The sequence below is a fragment of the Pleurodeles waltl genome, chromosome 2_2 (genome assembly GCF_031143425.1).
Source record: "Pleurodeles waltl isolate 20211129_DDA chromosome 2_2, aPleWal1.hap1.20221129, whole genome shotgun sequence".
NCBI lineage: Eukaryota > Metazoa > Chordata > Amphibia > Caudata > Salamandridae > Pleurodeles > Pleurodeles waltl.
In genome coordinates, this window is record NC_090439.1 from 623,411,831 (window position 1) to 623,436,117 (window position 24,287).

Consider the following 24,287-nt stretch of genomic DNA (forward strand, 5'->3'; position numbering starts at 1 on the left):
ACCGTAGAGTAGTGTGTACTGGGGGAGGACCCCATCCACGAGTTTCTCCAACTCCTCTGTGCTGAAGGCAGGTGCCCTCTCTCCAGACACACGACCCATTGTCTCTTCCAGACTGAGGTCACAGCAGCACTTGCAGTGTAGGTCCTCTCCTGTCGAAGATCAGGTATCAAGTGATTGAACAGAGAGAAAATGGCGGTCACGTCTGCGGAGGTGTGTACCGTCACCGCCGGCGTACATCGTCATTGGCTCCTGGGACCCATGGGGTCCAATGTTAACCAATGCAGGATTGCGCTGCGGTCTTCGACCGCCTACCGCGACGGCGTACAACGCCAGCGCAGTTACCTCATATCCCATTGTCCCACTTTACAGGTCAGGCAGCCACCATTTCATGGGCCCACATGCCATTATTTTGGACTGCGTCACACGTATCTAGGCCTTGCCTAAACACTCATACAGGCATATGTCGATTTGCTAATATTTCTCAGTATGCTGTGTTTACTTACCTCAGAGTTGGTTGAGTCTCTGCTCGCTGTTCTCCTCCATAGGCACCGTCCGCAGGGGCATGTGAGGAGATGGCGGCATTCTCCAGTGTACAGACTGCTGGTGGACCTGTCGACAATGGAGGAGCGACATGTGATCATCACCTACAGACTTGATTGTGCCACAATCCAGGAACTGTGTGCCCAGTTGGAGCCAGACCTGGTGCCTCCATATGACAGGTGGTTCCCTATTCTACTCACCAAAGAAGGTATGCCAGATCATCGTGGCCTGCTGTATGCTTCACAACTTGGCTTTGCGACGACAGGTGCCTTTTCTGCAGGAGGATGGTCCAGATGGAGGTGTTGTGGCAGCTGTGGAGCGTGTGGACAGTGAAGACGAGGAGGCTGAAGAAGAGGACATAGACAATAGGAATACAGTGATCCTGCAATACTTCCAGTGAGACACAGGTAAGAAGACAACACAGCCTGCTACATCTGATTTAATTCTACTACCTCTCACCTGTCTGTCATTTTCACCCAGTGTATGGTCACTGAGTTGTCACTTTCCCTTATGATTTCACAGATGTGGTTCCCACTGTGTGACATCTGCTTTGTTTACGCATGGACTAGTGCTGTGTGACAGAGGTATGTTGACATTACACATGATATATATCATTTTGCCACTGTAATTGCAAATACACATTTTCGAAAGCACAGACTGGCTCCAGATTGTTTTTTGATTTAAGGGTGTTTAATTAAGTACTCAATAGTGGAGGAGGTTGTAAAATGGTCAGGGCTGATGGTAGAGGAATGTCCATGGCAGAGTCCAGTCTATTAGTCTCACAGGTGCATTGTCCAAAGGGGCATAAGAAGTGGAGCTGGGGCAGTTTAAGTATGGACAGGGTGACAAAGTGGGACAGAAGGATGACAATCACAGTGGTCTCCTTTCTTGTTGGGGGTCTTGGCATTGTTGTCTGTCTCTGTCCTGGAACTCAGGGACTGTTTGAGGGGTGGTTCTCCATCTGTAGGGGGTTGGGTGCTGGTGTGGTGGTCCTGTGGCGGTGCCTCCTTTCCACTAGCACCGGCAGAGGTGGTGGGCAGTTCATCGTCCAGGCTACTGTCAGGGGCCCCTTGTTGTGCCACAGTGTCCCTCCTGGTGTTGACGAGTTTCTTCAGCACCCCTACAATGGTGCCCAGGGTGGAATTGATGGATTTTAGTTCCTCCCTGAAGCCCAAATACTGTTCCTCCTGCAGCCGCTGGGTCTCCTGAAACTTGGCCAGTACTGTTGCCATCGTCTCCTGGGAATGGTGGTAGGCTCCCATGATGTTGGAGAGGGCCTCGTGGAGAGTGGGTTCCCTGGGCCTGTCCTCCCCCTGTTGCACAGCAGCCCTCCCAGTTCCCCTGTGTTCCTCTGTCTCTGTCCCCTGAATCGTGTGCCCACTACCACTGCCCCCAGGTCCCTGGTGTTGTTGGGGTGGTGGGTTAGCCTGGGTTCCCTGTAGTGGTGGACACACTGCTGATTGACGTGTCCTGGGGACAGAGGTATGGGTCTGCTGGGTGAGTGCTGCGCTGGTGTTTCCAGAGGGGGCAAGCTCTGTAGTGGCCTGTACCAGTGTGAGGGGAACCGACTGTCCCGAGGTCCCAGATGGGCCGGGCTGGTCATCTTGATCCAGTTGGACAGAGCTGCTGTCATCACTGTGGGCCTCTTCTGTGGGTGGAGTGGACATATCTGGACCCTCCTGTCCGGTGACGTTGGGTAGGGGTCCTGCAGGGGTGTAAAGGCATGATTATTGCATCTCTGTGTGCCATGCTGTGCAATGGGTGCGTGAACGTGTACCCCAGTGCTTGCATTCCTGTGTAGGACCTTGTGTGATAATGGTTTAGGGGGATGTATGGGTATGTGTAGTGGCCATGCATTGATGATGGGTGTCCATGCTTTGGTGTTACATGCAGGGCTTGAGTTTGGGATGTGTGGTTTGTGATATTGGGACATACGTGAGGAGTTGGAGTGATGGGGGTGCAGGCGAGGGTGGGGGTATGTGATAGCATGCAGATGGGTGGGGGATGTAATAGTTAAGATTTGCCTTACCAGAGTCCATTCCTCCAGCTACTCCCGCGAGGCCCTCAGGATGCAGTATAGCCAAGACCTGCTCCTCCCATGTTGTTAGTTGTGGGGGAGGAGGTGGGGGTCCGCCGCCAGTCCTCTGAACCGCGATGTGGTGTCCTGAGACCACGGAACGCACATTCCCCCGTAGATCGTTCCACCTCTTCCTGATGTCATACCTAGTTCTTGGGTGCTGTCCCACTGCGTTGACCCTGTCCAGGATTCTTTGCCATAGCTCCATCTTCCTAGCTATGGTGGTGTGCTGCACCTGTGATACGAATAGCTGTGGCTCTACCCGGATGATTTCCTCCACCATGACCCTGAGCTCCTCCTCAGAGAACCTGGGGTGGTGTGGGTGATGTGTGGGGTGGTGTGTGTTGTGATGTGTGGGGTGTTATTTAGAGGTGTGTTGTGTGAGGTGCGTGGATGTTGTGTGAGTGATGGTATTGAGTGCCTGTGGATGCTAGTTTGTAGATGGTGGTGTCTCTCTCTGGCCCTCAGTCACAATTGTGGTCGTAAGAGTTTGTGGATGATGTGGGTGTGTGTTTTATATTGTATTGGATGTGTGGGAGTGGTGTGTGTATGTGTATCAGGTGTGTGTATTTGGAATTGTCCAATGTGGTTGTGTTTTGTAAATGTGTGTGTATTTTGAGCGCGGCGGTGTGTACCGCCAATGGAATACCGCGGTTGAAAGACCACCGCGTGGATTCGTGTGTCGTGATAGTGTGGGCGTATTCCTGTTGGCGTGACGGTGTCGGTTTTGTTATCGCCAGATTATCACTGACCTTTGGTGTGGCGGACTTGTGTGGGTGTCTGGATTTTGGCAGATTCCGAGCTGTGGGTCATAATGACCGTGGCAGAATTCCGTAGCCGTGGCGGTGTGTTGGCGGCCTTCTGCACGGCGGTAAGTGGCTTTTACCGCCAATGTTGTAATGACCACCAAAGTGTGTTCCATTGAGGAACTTCCCTAGGCTAAATTAACGATTTTGGTTGGCAATTAGTCTGTTAGTTCAAGATCCAAAAAAAGACTCTGATGAGAGAATAGATGCAAAAGCATGAAGCTTTCACAATTAAGCCACAGAAACATCAATTTCGGCTATAAATCTGCAGGCATTGTCTATAAGTGTAAAAAATTAAATGGAAATCTCTCCTAAAGAGAGATAACCATTTGTCACCTCAATAAAGTACTCTCATTATCAAAAGCCAGAGGGTTAGGAGAGAGTGTTTCAACCTACTCTGGAACCACACACTAATATAAATTCAAAAATATATGAATGGAAAAAATAACACATTCCCTTTTCTCAGTATCCAGTATGATCTCAGCTAACTCTGAAAGCAGGTAAACACCCCAGTTTCCCATTCCTTCACAAAGGACTACTGAAACAAGTCCTTGAAAACATACTTTATACACATCCTATGGTTCAGAAAGATCTTTCCAGGAGTCTTGCTTTCTGCCATTTCCTCTCCTCCCAATAAGAACCTCAATATCAGTTGTTGAACACAAAACAAATGCCTCTTCATTAACTAAAAGATGGCTTCTGGAACCTTACAGCATTTGCTGTGAAAGAGAAAAAAACTTATTGCGCAAAACAACTGTTCAATGTCAAAACAGGTCTTTCAATGCTAATGTGTAACATACTGTTATTATGGAATCAATAGGCTAACTTAAGCTGAATACCTTATGCTATTCCATTTATATGTTTGTAACCCCCAAGTATGACTATCCACTAAAGATTTGCATATATCATACATGCATTATTTTTGCATATACCAACTTATTTTCTACTTTAATGCATTTTTATTGCCAAAATAAGGAAATTAACTTTTGCAGAATCAACTTGGAAAGTAAATGAGCTGAGCAAGTAATGCCAAGATGGGTTTTGAGGCTGGAGTCCTGCTTCCTGAGCAGCGGTTGCCTGGGCATAGAGCAGGGACGTTCTAAGGCATGAGCAAAGTGGGTAAATGCCTAAGGCTGCCATCTTCCAAGGGGCCAACTAGAAAATGGAACCACTGTCTACTATATCAATTTCATTAAATAAACAATTCTCCCTCTCTATGCCTGTATGTATCTCTTACTCTGTTTCCCTCTACCTACTGTCATCCTGAGGATTTGTATAGTCCTGTGCAAGAAATATTTCAATTATTTTTGTGTGATCCAGTTTCTGAAAGTTTTATGTTTAGTTGAGTATACTTTGGGATTATGGGTGTTTAAACTAGCAGAAAATGCATAATAAATGTCATTGTTGTTCTGTACAGGGTCCTCAAACATATGCTTTTTCTGGGGCCCCCAAAATCTTTAAGATGCCATTGGCATAGAGTGGCTGGAGAAGAGGGATCTGATGCAGGCACTGTGGACTGAGACTTTTTTTTACCTTTGACTGCACCGTAGAGCTGGGAGCAGTGAAGACAGAGACATGTATTTGCTAAATGTCTGCTGTCTCAGACTAGTGAATGGGCAGAAAGAAACAATTTTATCCCTCTGGAGCAATCTGGTTCAGAAAGAATCACAGAACAGTTGATAACATCTTGGCCCTTCAGGTAATTCATGAAAAAGATTTCACTATGAGAGGGGGGGTGACTTAAGCAGCTTTAATAAGTTTCTCCACAGCATTTGATAAAGCAGATCAGGCTACACTATGGAGAAAGCTTGCAAGACTGGATATGCCAAGTATCCTTTTCGATCCGGTCATCGCCCTTCATTCCTCCACCTGGTGTAAGGCGCTGTTAGGTGGTGATAGAGGTTTCTCCAATGAAATTCCAACCTTGAATGGACTAAAACAAGGGTGTATGTTAGCCCCATTACTGTTTTCCCTCTGTATCTTGGATTTGTCCAGTTATTTGGTCCGGAATCAGGGCTTCGCCCCCATGTTGGGGGCAGTGGGGGTGATAGGCTGTTTACTTTATGCAGACGATATAATCATGCTGGGCCTCACCTCGAAAGGAATAAGTAATCACCTGCAGGGTTTACAGCAGTTTACAGAGGTCAATTTTGTAAAGATAAATTGCTCCAAAAGTAAGATTGTGTGCTCCCACGGTAAGAAGAAACTTAAATATGATAAATTCTATTGGTCATTGGGAACACAGATGTTAGAAATGGTAAAATCGTACCTTTTTTAGGAAAAATAGTCTATGGGAACCGCAGTGATATGGCGCACCTAAAACATAATTCAAGCAAGGCGCAATCTCAAACTATTGGCCTGGTGTCCCTTTACAGGGAGACTGGCAGGAGATACTTTAAATACTTTTTAATGATAATCTGGGAAAAGAATCCACCTTCTTTGCTCAATGGTTTGTAGCAAGTTGGAGTCTATAAATGGGAGTTTTTAGACAAGCTAGAGGGCCGGGCCTTAGAAAATTATCTTCTGTTACTTTGGCTTCCTCATCAGCAGTTTTAAGGCTGGAGATGGCTCTAAGAAGCACATTTGTGCAAGGACTAGCTGGGGTGGTGCACTGGGTGGTTAGTTTGGAGAAGAGTGACAACAATTCTTTAAAGTCTCTGTTAAATTTTGGCTGGCAGTATGGCAAAGTATACTATCGGTAGGAATTGTATCTATGCTCTAGATTTGTTACATTTAGATCCCCATCTTGTTTTTATACTATCTCTGTCACAGTTAAAAAACAATCTTAGGCAACAACTTGGTCTTTAGGCTTTTGCTTGGATAGAAAGACCTGTTCTAAAAGGAAGGGTTTTGAATCTGCACTAGAGGCCAGATGTACCAAAGGATTTTACCCATTCTGTGTCTGTGGGAAAAAGCTTTCATACATGTGGCCCTAGATTCTGTATCACTGAAAGAAATACAACCCTATCTTATTTGGAACCTGCCACACAGGATTAGAAGTTTTACCTCCTGTTAAAGCAGAGGCTGCTACCGCTCAATGTATTAGAGGCAAGATGGTATGGGTCATCGGCAATCTGCAATTTTTGTCAAAATGGCATTCAAGATCTGAACCATGTTCTTTTTATTTGCCCAGCTTTGTTGTTGTACCGTCGAAGATGGTTACTCCCAATCTGCCTCCAACTCTCCCTTCTTTCTGTATCAGAAGTATTGCAGGCCTTTTATGTCCATCCAAATGAATTGTTTTGCTACAGAATTTTTTACCTGTTTAAGTGTTTTTTTCTTTTATTGTATTAACTGCATTGTTTAAATCAACTTGTTAGAATTGGGTCAGTATACTGTTTGGTAGGTTTATAGATCATGTATTTCATGGTTCTTTCTAGTATTTATATTGTGTTTTATGTGGATCACCATGGGAGTTCCGTATAATAAAAAAATTGGTTGATTGATTGATTGAGACATGTAATCCAAGATGGACTAATGCTGTTCAAGATGAATTGCTGAGGCCCCCGTGTTCAGTGACTGGTGGGTGGAGCAAGGTAGTTGGTGAGGTGGCAGAGCATCCTCAGGGCCACTTCTTTTGGCAGCATCAGAAAGAATGTTTGCGTAAGCACCCCAACAAACAAATCTCAGTACATACATGAGGCAGCTCAGCAACATCTGAAGAGCCTCTAACACCATCTGCAAGGCTCCTTACGCTACTTTAACCTCCTGGTCACAATTTTGAGAATGAAAACACTGACAATTCATCTAATGGCTGCAATAGAATAAAAAAGGAAGGGCAGGGAGTAAAAATACTATCATCCCTCTCCAGCACAGGGTGAATGCTAATAGACATTTATCCCAATTACCAATCTGGGAAGACACCCACTTGAATGTGCCTGCTCATACTAGGTCAATGCTCTTCAATCTGAGTAAACAAGCACCTTGTGGTTTTTAATCACGCAGACAGCCATGCGACCCCCATACCATGACGGACTATCAGATCTCGGAGTGACTAGGTGTACAGGCTATTTTTTCTAAGGTTATAGTGTAGTCGTGACTGCTTGCTCAACTTGTTACAGGTAAACCACCCAAAACCTGCAAACTCACAAGAAAATGTTCTGAATGCTATAATTAAAGTACTCACAGTGTGTGACATGTACATCAGAACAGTGACAGAAACAGCCATGAAAACATCATCAGAAATCCAGTCAATGAGGTTTGCCCTTGTCTCCTTCTATATGAAACTAAGCACTGTGGAAAACTGGATGAGAGCAGTTGGACGGAAACTCATAGATTCAATTGATTGAGAGCAAAACTGTTAATTTCTATTCAAGAAGATGGTTGAAGTGTTAGAGGGACACATGCAAGACCACGTATGTTTTTCATGAGAACTGGAGAAAAGGAAAGCAGATGGCTACTGGAAACGCGTTAATAAAATCTCGAGACATCAAGCTAAAATAACGTGCACAATAAATAATGCTTAAAATGTGAGCAAATGAAAGTTACATTAGCCAATCGTACTCAAATGTACTATGCCTGAAAGCACTGCAATTTACACAATGCCATATTAAAGTTGACTAGATTGAAAAGAAATGTAGGCTCTGTACCATGCTCGACCTTGATCTTATGGCAAAACTTGTTTTTCATTACGAATAGCTGTTGTGCACAAATGTTTTGCTTTTCATTTATACAGATGTTTCTACTTCTATAAATCCTACTGTTAGCTATTGAATAGACTTCTTGCTTAGAAGGTTGATGTGAAGGTACACACATGGAGAGCGAGATGAGAACAGGAGGGATGAATCATGTGAAGGTAAAATGAAATTTTACTTGATAAAACATGGTTGCAGACTTATGAGTTGCTGTCTAAAGATCATTGTCTTCCTGTAAGAAGACAGGGAGTGAACACGTTCCCATCTGAGCTTCGAAAGTTGATTAGGCAACTGAAGAAAAAAGAAGTTACAAGCTGTAACATTGATTTTATCTGCCTACAATAGTCCCTGCTCGTGAGTAGGTTACCTCATTCACTCAGCAATATTCTTTGGCCTTGCTGTCCATACCACTTAACATGGAAGAGACTCTACTGAGTTTCTTCATGAGAAGTTCTGCTGTGATTGATTAATGTATATAAATCGAATTGACTTTTGATACTTAAGCATTATGCTTCCCCGCGCCACACCACCTTCAAACCACTCTTCGTCTGCAGGGACAGGCTCAGGCTCCCAGCCTGCCCTTTGACCAATCAAACCACTGCTTCCATGCTGCTGGATTGGATGGATTGGATGGAGCACCCTGGCTGGGCGCTCCGAGGCAGAGTGGGAGCCTCTGCCGACTCTCTCCAATCCGGCACTGCATAGCTAGGTTGGGCAGAGCCTACTGTGCATGTATGTTTGGCCGGCCCAAGACATACATGCCGACTAAGGGGGAGTACTGTGCACTCCCCCTCGGTCCTTGTCATACCTGTGGCCCGCCCCTTTTGCAGTAAAAACATCACAAACATATATTATTATCTTTTAACTGTAAAAATTTTACAGCTGCTGCAGGCGGGGGGCGACGCTCCTCCGCCATAGCGCAGGAGCTGCCCCTGGTTGACACAGTGCGCTTTTAAAGGCGTTTGCAATGTTAGAGGAGATAGTATCAATAGGGTTATGAGACACCACTGTTTTTGTCATTGTTGAGATTCGTTTGTGTGTTGGAGTATGTGTGTTGAATGAAGAGGTGAGATTATGGCCCTCATTATGACATTGGCGGTAAATCCCACGTGTCGCCATGCTGACTGACGCCAATATACCGCCGCGGCGGTGGATATCCGTTCACCATATTATGACACACACACACCAATCTGTCACTGTTCAGCCACAGACACAAGTCCACCACACCAAAGGTCAGTGATAAACTGGCAGTATCCAAACCAATACCGTTACGCCAACAGAACAACACCCACCACATTATGACCCACGAATCACTACAGTGGACATTCAATGGCGCCAAACCATTGACGGTACATACCGCCGTGCTCAAAATACACACACTCAAACAAAACCACACTACATTGGACAATTGAAATAACACACACCTGACACCCATACACACACCACACCCCCACACCACTATAAAACACACACCTACAGAACCCACAACTCTTTACAACTACAAATCATTGGTATGAAACAGACACCACGACTACAGACACAACCAGAGCCACACACCACCTACACCTATACACCCCCCACACACCCCACATCACATACCCAACACATCACCCTACACACCCTCACCTACACAACTCACACAACCGCCATGGCACCACAAAGGCACCCCAGTTTCTCAGAAGAGGAGCTAAGGGTCATGGTGGAGGAAATCATCCAGGTAGAGCCTCAGCTATTTGGAGCACAGGTGCAGCACATATCCATTGCTAGGAAGATGGAGCTATGGCAGATGATCGTGGACAGGGTCAACGCCGTGGGACAGCACCCCAGAACAAGGTACAACATCAGGAAGAGGTGGAACGACATGCAGGGGAAAGTACGTTCCATTGCAGCAAGACACCAACTCGCTGTATAGAGGACTGGCGGTGGACCCCGCCTCCTCCCCCACAACTAACAGCATGGGAGGACCAAGTCTTGGCAATGATGCATCCTGAGGGCCTGGCCAGAGTAGCAGGAGAACTGGACTCTGGAAAGTCAACTTAATACTACTATCACCCCTCTACCTGCAGGCCATCACACACCCCCATCCTCACTCTCACTCCCATCACTCCGCCACCTCCCACACCCCCAGCATCACATTTCAATCCCAGTGCCAAGCCCTGCATGCCGTCCCAATGCATGGACACCACTCACAGACCTACATGGACACCCATCACTAAAGCATGCACACTAGAGAGAAATAATCATCCCTCCATACACCAACATACACAAGTGAAAGCTGCCAGGGCAAATACAAACAAAAAGGACAACACACTGATGCAAAATATGTCACACACAGAAACACTGCATTTACATCCTCACAGGTATCCCAGCCAATATCACCGCAGAAGAGGTGCCAGCAATATCCAGTCCCTCAACTGAAGAGGCCCACAGTGATGACAGCAACTCTGGTCGCCTGGATCTGGATGAAGAACCTGGCCCATCAGGGAATTCTGGACAGTCAGTTACCCAGGCACAGTCCCAGACAACCACAGAGACTCCCCCATCTGGAAACACCACCACAGCACCCGCCCAGAGTACCCATACCTCTGTCCCAGGCAACGTCAATCAGCAGTGTGTCCACCACTACAGGGACCCCAGGCCACACCTCATACCCAAGACAATCAGGGACCTGGGGTCAGTGGCAGTGGGAACACGGTTCAGGGAACAGAGGCACAGGACAACAGGTAAACTGGGGGAACTGCTGTGCACCAGGGTGAGGAAAGCCCCAGGGAACCAACTCTCCAGGAGGCGCTCTCCGAGATCCTGGGAGCCTACCAACATTCCCAGGATATGGTGGGCCGGATCCTGGACAACGTGCAGGAGAACAGGTAGCTGCAGGAGGGACAGTACCAGGGAATCAGGGAGGACTTGCAGGCCATCAACACCACCCTGGTCTCTATAGCAGAGGTGCTGGCAGACATGGCCAACATTATGAGGGAGGCAGCCTCATAACAGCGGGCCCCTGCCACTAGCCAGACATCTGTACTACCTTCCACCTCCACTGCCGCTAGTGGACAGAAGGCCCCGGCACAGGACCAACAGGCCACAAGCACCCCTCCCCCTGCAGAAGGAGAACCACCCTGCAAACGTTCCCTGCGATCCAGGCAGAAGCCAGAGACTATTGCCAAGACCCCCGCCAGGAAATGAGACTTTCCTGATTGTCACCCTTGTGTCCCACTCTGTCCCCCTGTCCGCCTTGAACTGCCATTGTTCCCCTTCCTATGTCCCCATGGACAATGCACCTGTGCTACAAATAGACTGGAACTATACCCTGGACTTTCCTCCATCATCACCCCATTCCAATGCACTTCCCCCTCGTCTTCTCAGCACTTAAATAAACACCCTTTGAAAAAATACAAGTATGGAGTATGTCAAACTTATTTGTAGTGTGTATTTGTTTAACCAGGTTCAGACATTGCAATTTAAATGTACAGTAATGTTCAAATAGGAAAGACCTGTAGTTGGCTACAGTGATCACACCAGGAGTGATAGTGAGGCACCAACATCTGCAAAATGAGTTGCCAAAGGATACAGTGAGTGGGCATAAAAGTGGGAAATAACAGCATGTCAGTGCCAAATAACACTGTCTTACCTGTGTGCCATTGGACGTATTGTCGAATCATTGCAGTTCTGTTATCCTCATCCTCTTCCTCCTCATCCTCACTGTACACAGGGTCCACTGCTGCCACACGGGCATCTCCAGCCTCCTCCTGTAGGAGGCTGGCCCGGCTCATAGTGGGTATCTTGTGGTACTCACACCTTGTGCCAGGTCCAGTTATCCCTTATTAGTAGATTAGTAGTGTTCTAGCAGCTTAGGCTGATAGAGGTAGCTATAGCAGAGCAGCTTAGGCTGAACTAGGAACATGCAAAGCTCCTACTATACCACTTATATCACTTAGCACTATATCATAAGAAACACAATACTCAGAGTTACTAAAATGAAGGTACTTTATTTTAGTGACAATATGCCAAAAGTATACTCCCTTAGGAGGTAAGTAAAATACACGAAATATACACACAGAAAAAATCAGGTAAGTAAACAGTTAGAAAAGTAGTGCAAACACTGTAGAACACAATAGAATGCAATAGGAGACAATAGGCCTAGGGGCAACACAAACCATATACTCCAAAAGTGGAATGCGAACCACAAATGGATCCCCAGGCCTAGTGTAGTGTGTAGAGGGTCGCTGGGAGTGTAAGAAAACACTAAGGGTGTCCAAGATACCCCACCCCAAGACCTTGAAAAGTAGTAGTAAAGTTACCCTACTACCCCAGAAAGACAGTAAAGTAGAGATAGGGGTTTCTGCAAAGACAACAACTGACTGCAAAGCACTGAAGACGGATTCCTGGACCTGAGGACCTGCAAAGGAAGGGGACCAAGTTCAAGAGTCACGCAAGTGTCCAGTGGGGGCAAGAGCCCACTAAACCCCGGATGAAAGTGCAAAAGGCTGCCTCTGGGTGGAAGAAGCCAAAGATTCTGCAACAACGGAAGGTGCCAGGAACTTCTCCTTTGGTCAGAAGATGTCCCATGGCGTGCTGGAGGATGCAAAGTTGTTTCCATGCAGAAAAACCACAAACAAGCCTTGCTAGCTGCAAGAGTCACGGTTGAAAGTTTTGATTGCTGCCAGTGCCCAGGAAGGACTAGGAGGTCGCCCCTTGGAGGAGGAGATAGAGGGCGTGCTCAGTGACACAGGGAGCCAATGCATAAGCAGACAGCTCCCGCAGTAGCACCTGAACAGGTGTTCTGAAGATCTGAGAATGGCGGTCATCTCAGCAAAACAAAAGAGGGTCCCACGAAGTCGGAGTACAATCAGTGAGTTGGGCAATGCAAGACGGAGTGCTGTGGACCCGGGCTGTGCTGTGCACAAAGGAAGTCTTGAAAAAGTGCCCAGAAGCCCTAGCAGCTGCAGTTCATGCAGTACACAGGATTACTCTCTGGAGTGGGGAAGCAAGGACTTACCTCCACCAAATTTGGACAGAAGGGCCACTGGACTGTGGGGACACTTGGATCCAGCTCCGGTGTTCCAGGGACCACGCTCGTCAAGATGAGAGGGGACCCAGAGGACCAGTGATGCAGAAGTTGGGTGCCTGCGTTGACAGGGGGAAGATTCCGTCGACCCACAGGAGATTTCTTCTTGGCTTCCAGTGCAGGGTGAAGTCAGACAGCCCTCAGAGCATGCACCAACAGGAAACAGTTGAGAAAGCCAGCAGGATTAGGCGCTACAATGTTGCTGGTAGTCTTCTTGCTACTTTGTTGCGGTTTTGCAGGCGTCCTGGAGCAGTCAGCGGTTGATCCTTGGCAGAAGTCAAAGAGAGAAGTGCAGAGGAACTCTGGTGAGCTCTTGCATTCATTATCTGGTGAGATACCCACAGGAGACACCCTAAATAGCCCTCAGAGGAGGATTGACTACAGAGAAAGGTAAGCACCTATCAGGAGCGGTCTCTGACATCACCTGCTGGCACTGGCCACTCAGAGGTCTCCATTGTGCCCTCACACCTCTGCATTCAAGATGGCAGAGGTCTGGGACACACTGGAGGAGCTCTGGGCACCTCCCCTGGGGAGGTGCTGGTCAGGGGAGTGGTCACTCCCCTTTCCATTGTCCAGTTTTGCACCAGAGCAGGGCTGGGGGATCCCTGAACCGGTGTAGACTGGCTTATACATGGAGGGCACCATCTGTGCCCTTCAAAGCATTTCCAGAGGTCAGGAGAGGCTACTCCTCTCAGGCCTTTAACACCTATTTCCAAAGGGAGAGGGTGTTACACCCTCTCTCAGAGGAACTCCTTTTTTCTGCCTTCCTGGGCAAAACAACTGTTCAATGTCAAAACAGGTCTTTCAATGCTAATGTGTAACATACTGTTACTATGGAATCAAGAGATAGGCTAACTTAAGCTGAATACCTTATGCTATTCCATTTATATGTTTGTAACCCCCAAGTATGACTATCCACTAAAGATTTGCATATATAATACATGCATTATTTTTGCATATACCAAATTATTTCCTACTTTAATACATTTTTATTGGCAAAATACGGAAAATAACCTTTGCAGAATCAACTTGGAAAGTAATTGAGCTGAGCAAGTAGTCCCAAGATGGGTTTTGAGGCTTGAGTCCTGCTTCCTGGCAGCGGTTGTCTGGGCATAGAGCAGGGACGTTCTAAGGCATGAGCAAAGCGGGTAAATGCCTAAGGCTTCCATCTTCCAAGGGGCCAACTAGAAAATTGAACCACTGTCTACTGTATCAATTTCATTAAATAAACAATTCTCCCTCTCTCTGCCTGTATGTATCTCTTACTTTGTTTCCCTCTACCTAGTGTCATTCTGAGGATTTGTATAGTCCTGTGCAAGAAATATTTCAATTATTTTTGTGTGATCCAGTTTCTGAAAGTTTTATGTTTAGTTGAGTATACTTTGGGATTATGGGTGTTTAAACTAGCAGAAAATGCATAATAAAGTTCATTGTTATTCTGTACAGGGTCCTCAAACATAAGTTTTTTCTGGGGCCCCCAAAATCTTTAAGATGCCATTGGCATAGAGTGGCTGGAGAAGAGGGATCTGATGCAGGCACTGTGGACTGGGACTTTTTTTTACCTTTGACTGCACCGTAGAGCTGGGAGCAGTGAAGACAGAGACATGTATTTGCTAAATGTCTGCTGTCTCAGACTAGTGAATGGGCAGAAAGAAACAACATTATCCCTCTGGAGCAATCTGGTTCAGAAAGAATCACAGAACAGTTGATAACATCTTGGCCCTTCAGGTAATTCATGAAAAAGATGTCTCTATGAGAGGGGGGGTGACTTAAGCAGCTTTAATAAGTTTCTCCACAGCATTTGATAAAGTAGATCAGGCTACGCTATGGAGAAAGCTTGCAAGACTGGATATGCCAAGTATCCTTTTCGATCCGGTCATCGCCCTTCATTCCTCCATCTGGTGTAAGGCGCTGTTAGGTGGTGATAGAGGTTTCGCCAATGAAATTCCAACCTTGAATGGACTAAAACAAGGGTGTATGTTAGCCCCATTGCTGTTTTCCCTCTGTATCTTAGATTTGTCTAGTTATTTGGCCCTGAATCAGGGCTTCGCCCCCATGTTGGGGGCAGGGGGGTGATAGTCTGTTTACTTTATGCAGACAATATAATCATGCTGGACCTCACCCCGAAAGGAATAAGTAATCACCTGCAGGGTTTACAGCAGTTTACAGAGGTCAATTGTTTAAAGATAAGTTGCTCCAAAAGTAAGATTGTGTGCTCCCACGGTAAGAAGAAACTTAAATATGATAAATTCTATTGGTCATTGGGAACACAGATGTTAGAAATGGTAAAATTGTACCTTTTTTAGGAAAAATAGTCTATGGGAACCTCAGTGATATGGCGCATATAAAACATAATTCAAGCAAGACGCAATCTCAAACTATTGGCCTGGTGTCCCTTTACAGGGCGACTGGCAGGAGACACTTTAAATACTTTTTAATGATAATCTGGGCAAAGAATCCACCTTCTTTACTCAATGGTTTGTAGCAAGTTGGAGTCTATAAATGGGAGTTTTTAGACAAGCTAGAAGCCTTAGAAAATTATCTTCTGTTACTTTGGCTTCCTCATCAGCAGTTTTAAAGCTGGAGATGGCTCTAAGAAGCACATTTGTGCAAGGACTGGGTGGGGTGGTGCACTGGGTGGTTAGTTTGGAGAAGAGTGACAACAATTCTTTAAGGTCTCTGCTAAATTTTGGCTGGCAGTATGGCAAAGTATACTATCTGTAGGAATTTTATCTATGCCCTAGGTTTGTTACATTTAGATCCCCATCTTGTTTTTATACTTTCTCTGTCACAGTTAAAAAACAATCTTAGGCAACAACTTGGTCTTTAGCCTTTTGCTTGGATAGAAAGACCTGTTCTAACAGGCAGGGTTTCGAATCTGCACTAGAGGCCAGATGTACCAAAGGATTTTACCCATTCTGTGTCTATGGGAAAAAGCTTTCATACATGTGGCCCTAGATTCTGTATCACTGAAAGAAATACAACCCTATCTTATTTGGAACCTGCCACACAGGATTAGAAGATTCTACCTCCTGTTATTGCAGAGTCTGCTACCGCTCAGGGTATTAGAGGCAAGATGGTATGGGTCCTCGGCAATCTGTAATTTTTGTCAAAATGGTATTCAAGATCTGAACCATGTTCTTTTTATTTGCCCAGCTTTGTTGTTGTACCGTCGAAGATGGTTACTCCCAATCTGCCTCCAACTCTCCTTTCTTTCTGTATCAGAAGTTTTGCAGGCCTTTTATGTCCATCCAAATGAATTGTTTTGCTACAGAATTTCTAACTTGTTTAAGTGTTTTTTTTTAAATTGTATTAACTGCATTGTTTAAATTAACTTGTTAGAATTGGGTCAGTATACTGTTTGGTAGGTTTATAGATCATGTATTTCATGGTTCTTTCTAGTATTTATATTGTGTTTTATGTGGATCTCCATGGGAGTTCCGTATAATAAAACAAATTGGTTGATTGATTGATTGAGACATGTAATCCAAGATGGACTAATGCTGTTCAAGATGAATTGCTCAGGCCCCCGTGTTCAGTGACTGGTGGGTGGAGCAAGGTAGGTGGTGAGGTGGCAGAGCATCCTCAGGGCCACTTCTTTTGGCAGCATCAGAAAGAATGTTTGCGTAAGCACCCCAACAAACAAATCTCAGTACATACATGAGGCAGCTCAGCAACATCTGAAGAGCCTCTAACACCATCTGCAAGGCTCCTTACGCTACTTTAACCTCCTGGTCACAATTTTGAGAATGAAAACACTGACAATTCATCTAATGGCTGCAATAGAATAAAAAAGGAAGGGCAGGGAGTAAAAATACTATCATCCCTCTCCAGCACAGGGTAAATGCTAATAGACATTTATCCCAATTACCAATCTGGGAAGACACCCACATGAATGTGCCTGCTCATACTAGGTCAATGCTCTTCAATCTGAGTAAACAAGCACCTTGTGGTTTTTTATCACGCAGACAGCCATGCGACCCCCATACCATGACGGACTATCAGATCTCGGAGTGACTAGGTGTACAGGCTATTTTTTCTAAGGTTATAGTGTAGTCGTGACTGCTTGCTCAACTTGTTACAGGTAAACCACCCAAAACCTGCAAACTCACAAGAAAATGTTCTGAATGCTATAATTAAAGTACTCACAGTGTGTGACATGTACATCAGAACAGTGACAGAAACAGCGATGAAAACATCATCAGAAATCCAGTCAATGAGGTTTGCCCTTGTCTCCTTCTATATGAAACTAAGCACTGTGGAAAACTGGATGAGAGCAGTTGGACGGAAACTCATAGATTCAATTGATTGAGAGCAAAACTGTTAATTTCTATTTAAGAAGATGGTTGAAGTGTTAGAGGGACACATGCAAGACCACGTATGTTTTTCATTAGAACTGGAGAAAAGGAAAGCAGATGGCTACTGGAAACGCGTTAATAAAATCTCGAGACATCAAGCTAAAATAACGTGCACATTAAATAATGCTTAAAATGTGAGCAAATGAAAGTTACATTAGCCAATCGTACTCAAATGTACTATGCCTGAAAGTACTGCAATTTACACAATGCCATATTAAAGTTGACTAGATTGAAAAGAAATGTAGGCTTTGTACCATGCTCGACCTTGATCTTATGGCAAAACTTGTTTTTCATTACGAATAGCTGTTGTGCACAAATGTTTTGCTTTTCATTTATACAGATGTTTCTACTTCTATAAATCCTACTGTTAGCTATTGAATAGACTTCTTGCTTAGAAGGTTGATGTGAAGGTACACACATGGAGAGCGAGATGAGAACAGGAGGGATGAATCATGTGAAGGTTAAATGAAATGTTACCTGATAAAACATGGTTGCAGAATTATGAGTTGCTGTCTAAAGATCATTTTCTTCCTGTAAGAAGACAGGGAGTGAACACGTTCCCATCTGAGCTTCGAAAGTTGATTAGGCAACTGAAGAAAAAAGAAGTAACAAGCTGTAACATTGATTTTATCTGCCTACAATAGTGCCTGCTCGTGAGTAGGTTACCTCATTCACTCAGCAATATTCTTTGGCCTTGCTGTCCATACCACTTAACATGGAAGAGACTCTACTGAGTTTCTTCATGAGAAGTTCTGCTGTGATTGATTAATGTATATAAATTGAATTGACTTTTGATACTTAAGCATTATGCTTCCCCGCGCCACACCGCACCACCTTCAAACCGCTCTTCGTCTGCAGGGACAGGCTCAGGCTCCCAGACTGCCCTTTGTCCAATCAAACCACTGCTTTCATGCTGCTGGATTGGATGGAGCACACTGGCTGGGTGCTCCGAGGCAGAGTGGGAGCCTCTGCCGACTCTCTCCAATCCGGCACTGCATTGCCAGGTTGGGCAGAGCCTACTGTGCATGTATGTTTGGCCGGCCCAAGACATACATGCCCACTAAGGGGGAGTACTGTGCACTCCCCCTCGGCCCTTGTCATACCTGTGGCCCGCCCCTTTTGCAGTAAAAACATCACAAACATATATTATTATCTTTTAACTGTAAAAGTTTTGCAGCTGCTGCAGGCGGGGGCGACGCTCCTCCGCCATAGCCGAGGAGCTGCCCCTAGTTGACACAGTGCGCTTTTAAAGGCATTTGCAATGTTAGAGGAGATAGTATCAATAGGGTTATGAGACACCACTGTTTTTGTCACTGTTGAGATTCGTTTGTGTGTTGGAGTATGTGTGTTGAATGAAGTGGTGAGATTATGGCCCTCATTATGACACTGGCGGTAAATCCCGCGTGTCGCCATGCTGACTGACGCCAATATACCGCCGCGGCGGTGGATATCCGTTTACCATATTATGACACACACACACACCAATCTGTCACTATTCAGCCACAGACACAAGTCCGCCACACCAAAGGTCAGTGATAAACTGGCAGTATCCAAACCAATACCGTTACGCCAACAGAACAACACCCACCACATTATGACCCACAAATCACCATAGCGGACATTCAATGGCGCCAAACCATTGACAGTACATACCGCCGCGCTCAAAATACACACACTCAAACAAAACCACAATACATTGGACAATTGAAATAACATACACCTGACACCCATACACACACCACACCCCCACACCACTATAAAACACACACTCAGAGAACCCACAACTCTTTACAACTACAAATCATTGGTATGAAACAGACACCACGACTAGACAAAACCAGAGCCACACACCACCTACACCTATGCACCACCCACACACCCCACATCACATACCCCAACACATCACCCTTCACACCCTCACCTACACAACTCACACAACCGCCATGGCACCACAAAGACACCCCAGATTTTCAGAGGAGGAGCTAAGGGTCATGGTGGAGGAAATCATCCGGGTAGAGCTTCAGCTATTTGGAGCACAGGTGCAGCACATATCCATTGCTAGGAAGATGAAGCTATGGCAGATGATCGTGGACAGGGTCAACGCCGTGGGACAGCACCCCAGAACAAGGTACAACATCAGGAACAGGTGGAACGACCTGCAGGGGAAAGTACGTTCCATTGCAGCAAGACACCAACTCGCTGTATAGAGGACTGGCGGTGGACCCCCACCTCCTCCCCCACAACTAACAGCATGGGAGGACCAAGTCTTGGCAATGATGCATCCTGAGGGCCTGGCCAGAGTAGCAGGAGAACTGGACTCTGGAAAGTCAACTTAATACTACTATCACCCCCCTACCTGCAGGCCATCACATACCCCCACCCTCACTCTCACTCCCATCACTCCACCACCTCCCACACCCCCACCATCACATCTTAATCCCAATGCCAAGTCCTGCATGCCGTACCAATGCATGGACACCACTCACAGACCTACATGGACACCCATCACTAAAGCATGCACACTAGAGAGAAATAATCATCCCTCCATACACCAACGTACACAAGTGAAAGCTGCCAGGGCAAATACAAACAAAAAGGGCAACACACTGATGCAAAATATGTCACACACAGAAACACTGCATTTACATCCCGCAGGTATCCCAGCCAATGTCACCGGAGAAGAGGTACCAGCAATATCCAGTCCCTCAACTGAAGAGGCCCACAGTGATGACAGCAACTCTGGTCGCCTGGATCTGGATGAAGAACCTGGCCCATCAGGGAATTCTGGACAGTCAGTTACCCAGGCACAGTCCCAGACAACCACAGGGATTCCCCCATCTGGAAACACCACCACAGCACCCGCCCAGAGTACGCATACCTCTGTCCCAGGCAACGTTAATCAGCAGTGTGTCCACCACTACAGGGACCCCAGGCCACACCTCATACCCAAGACAATCAGGGACCTGGGGTCACTGGCAGTGGGAACACGGTTCAGGGGACAGAGGCACAGGACAACAGGGAAACTGGGGGAACTGCTGTGCCCCAGGGTGAGGAAAGCCCCAGGGAACCAACTCTCCAGGAGGCACTCTCCGAGATCCTGGGAGCCTACCAACATTCCCAGGATACGGTGGGCCGGATCCTGGACAACGTGCAAGAGAACAGGTGGCTGCAGGAGGGACAGTACCAGGGAATCAGGGAGGACTTGCAGGCCATCAACACCACCCCTGGTCTCTATAGCAGGGGGTGCTGGCAGACATGGCCATCATTATGAGGGAGGGAGGCAGCCTCATAACAGCGGGCCCCTGCCACTAGCCAGACATCTGTACTACCTTCCACCTCCACTGCCGCTAGTGGACAGAAGGCCCCGGCACAGGACCAATAGGCCACCAGCACCCCTCCCCCTGCAGAAGGAGAATCACCCTGCAAACCTTCCCTGCGATCCAGGCAGAGGCCAGAGACTATTGCCAAGACCCCCGCCAGGAAATGAGACTTTTCTGATTGTCAACCTTGTTTCTCACTCTGTCCCCCTGTCCGCCTTGAACTGCCATTGTTCCCCTTCCTATGTCCCCATGGACAATGCACCTGTGCTACAAATAGACTGGAACTATACCCTGGACTTTCCTCCATCATCACCCCATTCCAAATGCAATTGCCCCTCGTCTTCTCAGCACTTAAATAAACACCCTTTGAAAAAATATAAGTATGGAGTATGTCAAACTTATTTGTAGTGTGTATTTGTTTAACCAGGTTCAGACATTGCAATTCAAATGTACAGTAATGTTCAAATAGGAAAGACCTGTAGTTGGCTACAGTGATCACGCCAGGAGTGATAGTGAGGCACCAACATCTGCAAAATGAGTTGCCAAAGGATACAGTGAGTGGACATAAAAGTGGGAAATAACAGCATGTCAGTGCCAAAGATAATCTAAATAACACTGTCTTACCTGTGTGCCATTGGACGTATTGTCGAATCATAGCAGTTCTGTTGTCCTCATCCTCTTCCTCCTCATCCTCACTGTACACAGGGTCCACTACTGCCACACGGGAGCCGTCAGCGGTCGATCCTTAGCAGAAGTCAAAGAGAGAAGTGCAGAGGAACTCTGGTGAGCTCTTGCATTCATTATCTGGTGAGATACCCACAGGAGACACCCTAAATAGCCCTCAGAGGAGGATTGACTACAGAGAAAGGTAAGAACCTATCAGGAGCGGTCTCTGACGTCACCTGCAGGCACTGGCCACTCAGAGGTCTCCATTATGCCCTCACACCTCTGCATTCAAGATGGCAGAGGTCTGGGACACAATGGAGGAGCTCTGGGCACCTCCCCTGGGGAGGTGCTGGTCAGGGGAGTGGTCACTCCCCTTTCCTTTGTCCAGTTTTGCTCCAGAGCAGGGCTGGGGGGATCCCTGAACTGGTGTAGACTGGCTTATGCAAGGAGGGCACCATCTGTGCCCTTCAAAGCATTTCCAGAGGTCAGGAGAGGCTACTCCTCTCAGGCCCTTAACACCTATTTCCAAAGGGAGAGGGTGTAACACCCTCTCTCAGAGGAACTCCTTTGTTCTGCCTTCCTGGGATTGGGCTGCCCAGGGGGGCAGAAACCTGTCTGAGGGTTTGCAGCAGCTGTAGCTGCAGAGAAAACCCCAGAGAGTTAGTTTGGCAGTACCCAGGCTCTATTCTGGAGCCCTGTGGACGCATGGAATTGTCACCCCAATACCATAATGGTATTGGGGTGACAATTCCATGATCCTAGACATGTTACATGGCCATGTTCGGAGTTACCATTGTGACGCTACATATAGGTATTGACCTATATGTAGTGCACGCGTGTAATGGTGTCCCGCACTCACAAAGTCCGGGGAAATTGCCCTGAACAATGTGGGGACACCTTGGCTAGTGCCATGGTGCCCTCACACTAAGTAACCTTGCACCTAACCTTCACCAAGTGAGGGTTAGACATATAGGTGAATTATAAGTTATTTAAGTGCAGTGTAAAATGGCTGTGAAATAACGTGGACGTTATTTCACTCAGGCTGCAGTGGCAGTCCTGTGTAAGAATTGTCTGAGCTCCCTATGGGTGGCAAAAGAAATGCTGCAGACCATAGGGATCATCTGGAACCCCAATACCCTGGGTACCTAGGTACCATATACTAGGGAATTATAAGGGTGTTCCAGTGTGCCAATAAGAATTGGTAAAATTAGTCACTAGCCTGCAGTGACAATTTTAAAAGCAGAGAGAGCATAAACACTGAGGTTCTGGTTAACAGAGCCTCAGTGATACAGTTAGGCACCACACAGGGAACACATACAGGGCATACTTTATGAGCACTAGGGTCCTGTCTAGCAGGATCCTGGTGACAAAGGCAAAAACAAACATACATACAAGTAAAAATGGGGGTAACATGCCAGGCAAGATGGTACTTTCCCACACCTCCTCCTGCAGAAAAGGCACATGGCGAATCAAGGCAAGGTTGTGCAACATGCAGCACGCCACGATTATCTGGCAGACAATCTTGGGTGAGTAGCACAGGAATCCCCCAGTTAGATGGAGGCATCTGAACCTGGCCTTCAGAAGGCCAAAGGTCAGTTTGATTATCCTTCTCGTTCGCCCATGAGCCTCATTGTAATGTTCTTCTGCCCTTGTCCTGGCCTTCCTCACAGGGGTCAGTATTCATGATGGGTTGGGGTAACCTGAGTCACTGCAAATATCTTGGGACAACTTTTAGCCACACACTATCGTATATATGGCCCACACCACTCCCATACACCAACATCTACTGGGTGGGAACCAGGGCTCACCTATTAGCCACACACGGTGCCTCTGTAGTTGGGCCATCACATTTGGGATGCTGCTATTCCTCAGGATAACAGCATCACACACCGACCCAGGATACTTAGCATTGACATGGGAGATGTACTTTTCCGCCAAGCACACCATCTGGACATTCATGGAGTGGAAACTCTTTCGATTTCTGTACACCTGTTCATTTTCCAGGGGGGGACAAATGCAGTATGTGTTCCATCAATTGCCCCTTTTCTGTTGGGGAGATGTCCCATTGCATAGGCTTCACTGTGGCCAAATCCTCCACCTGGAGGAATACAATGTAGCTGCACATGTGTTTAATCAGGGCAGACAACACTCTTGTCAGCACTATTGAGAACATTGGCTGTGACATTCCCGTTGCTAAGCCCGCTGTCACTTGGAAAGAACCAGTTGCCAAGAAATGGCGCACAGATAGGACTTGCACAAGAGGGGGGATCCCAGTGAGGTGATGGATAGCAGATATCAGGTCAGGATCCAGTTGGGCACACAGCTCTATGATTCTGGCCCTGTCCAGTCTATAGGTGAGGATAATGTGCCTGCCCTCCTTTGTTGCCAAGTCCACCATGGGTATCCATCCACTATTCATCTGCAGCGGTTGCAGTCTAAGGGACAAAAGAGTGATGAGCTGGTCACAAACTGAACATGGGAGCCACAACAATACAATGCATGATGTTAATTTGTGATGGGTAAGTGGTATTTTTCCTGTATGTCCAATTTTTAACTGTGATGCACTTATTATCCAGGCTCGGGAACCGCCGTACAACTCCTCATTGGTTAACATTGGGCCCCATGGGGTACAGTGGCCAATGGTGAAGTACGCCCGCAGTGACGGCATGCACCGCCACGGACGTGACCGCCATTTTCTATCTGATCACTCACTTGCTACCTGACCTTCCATAGGAGAGGACCCATACTGCATGCTGCTGTGAGCTGTGTCTGGAACCTACCATGGCTCGTGTGACTGGGGAAAGGGCCCCTGCCTTCA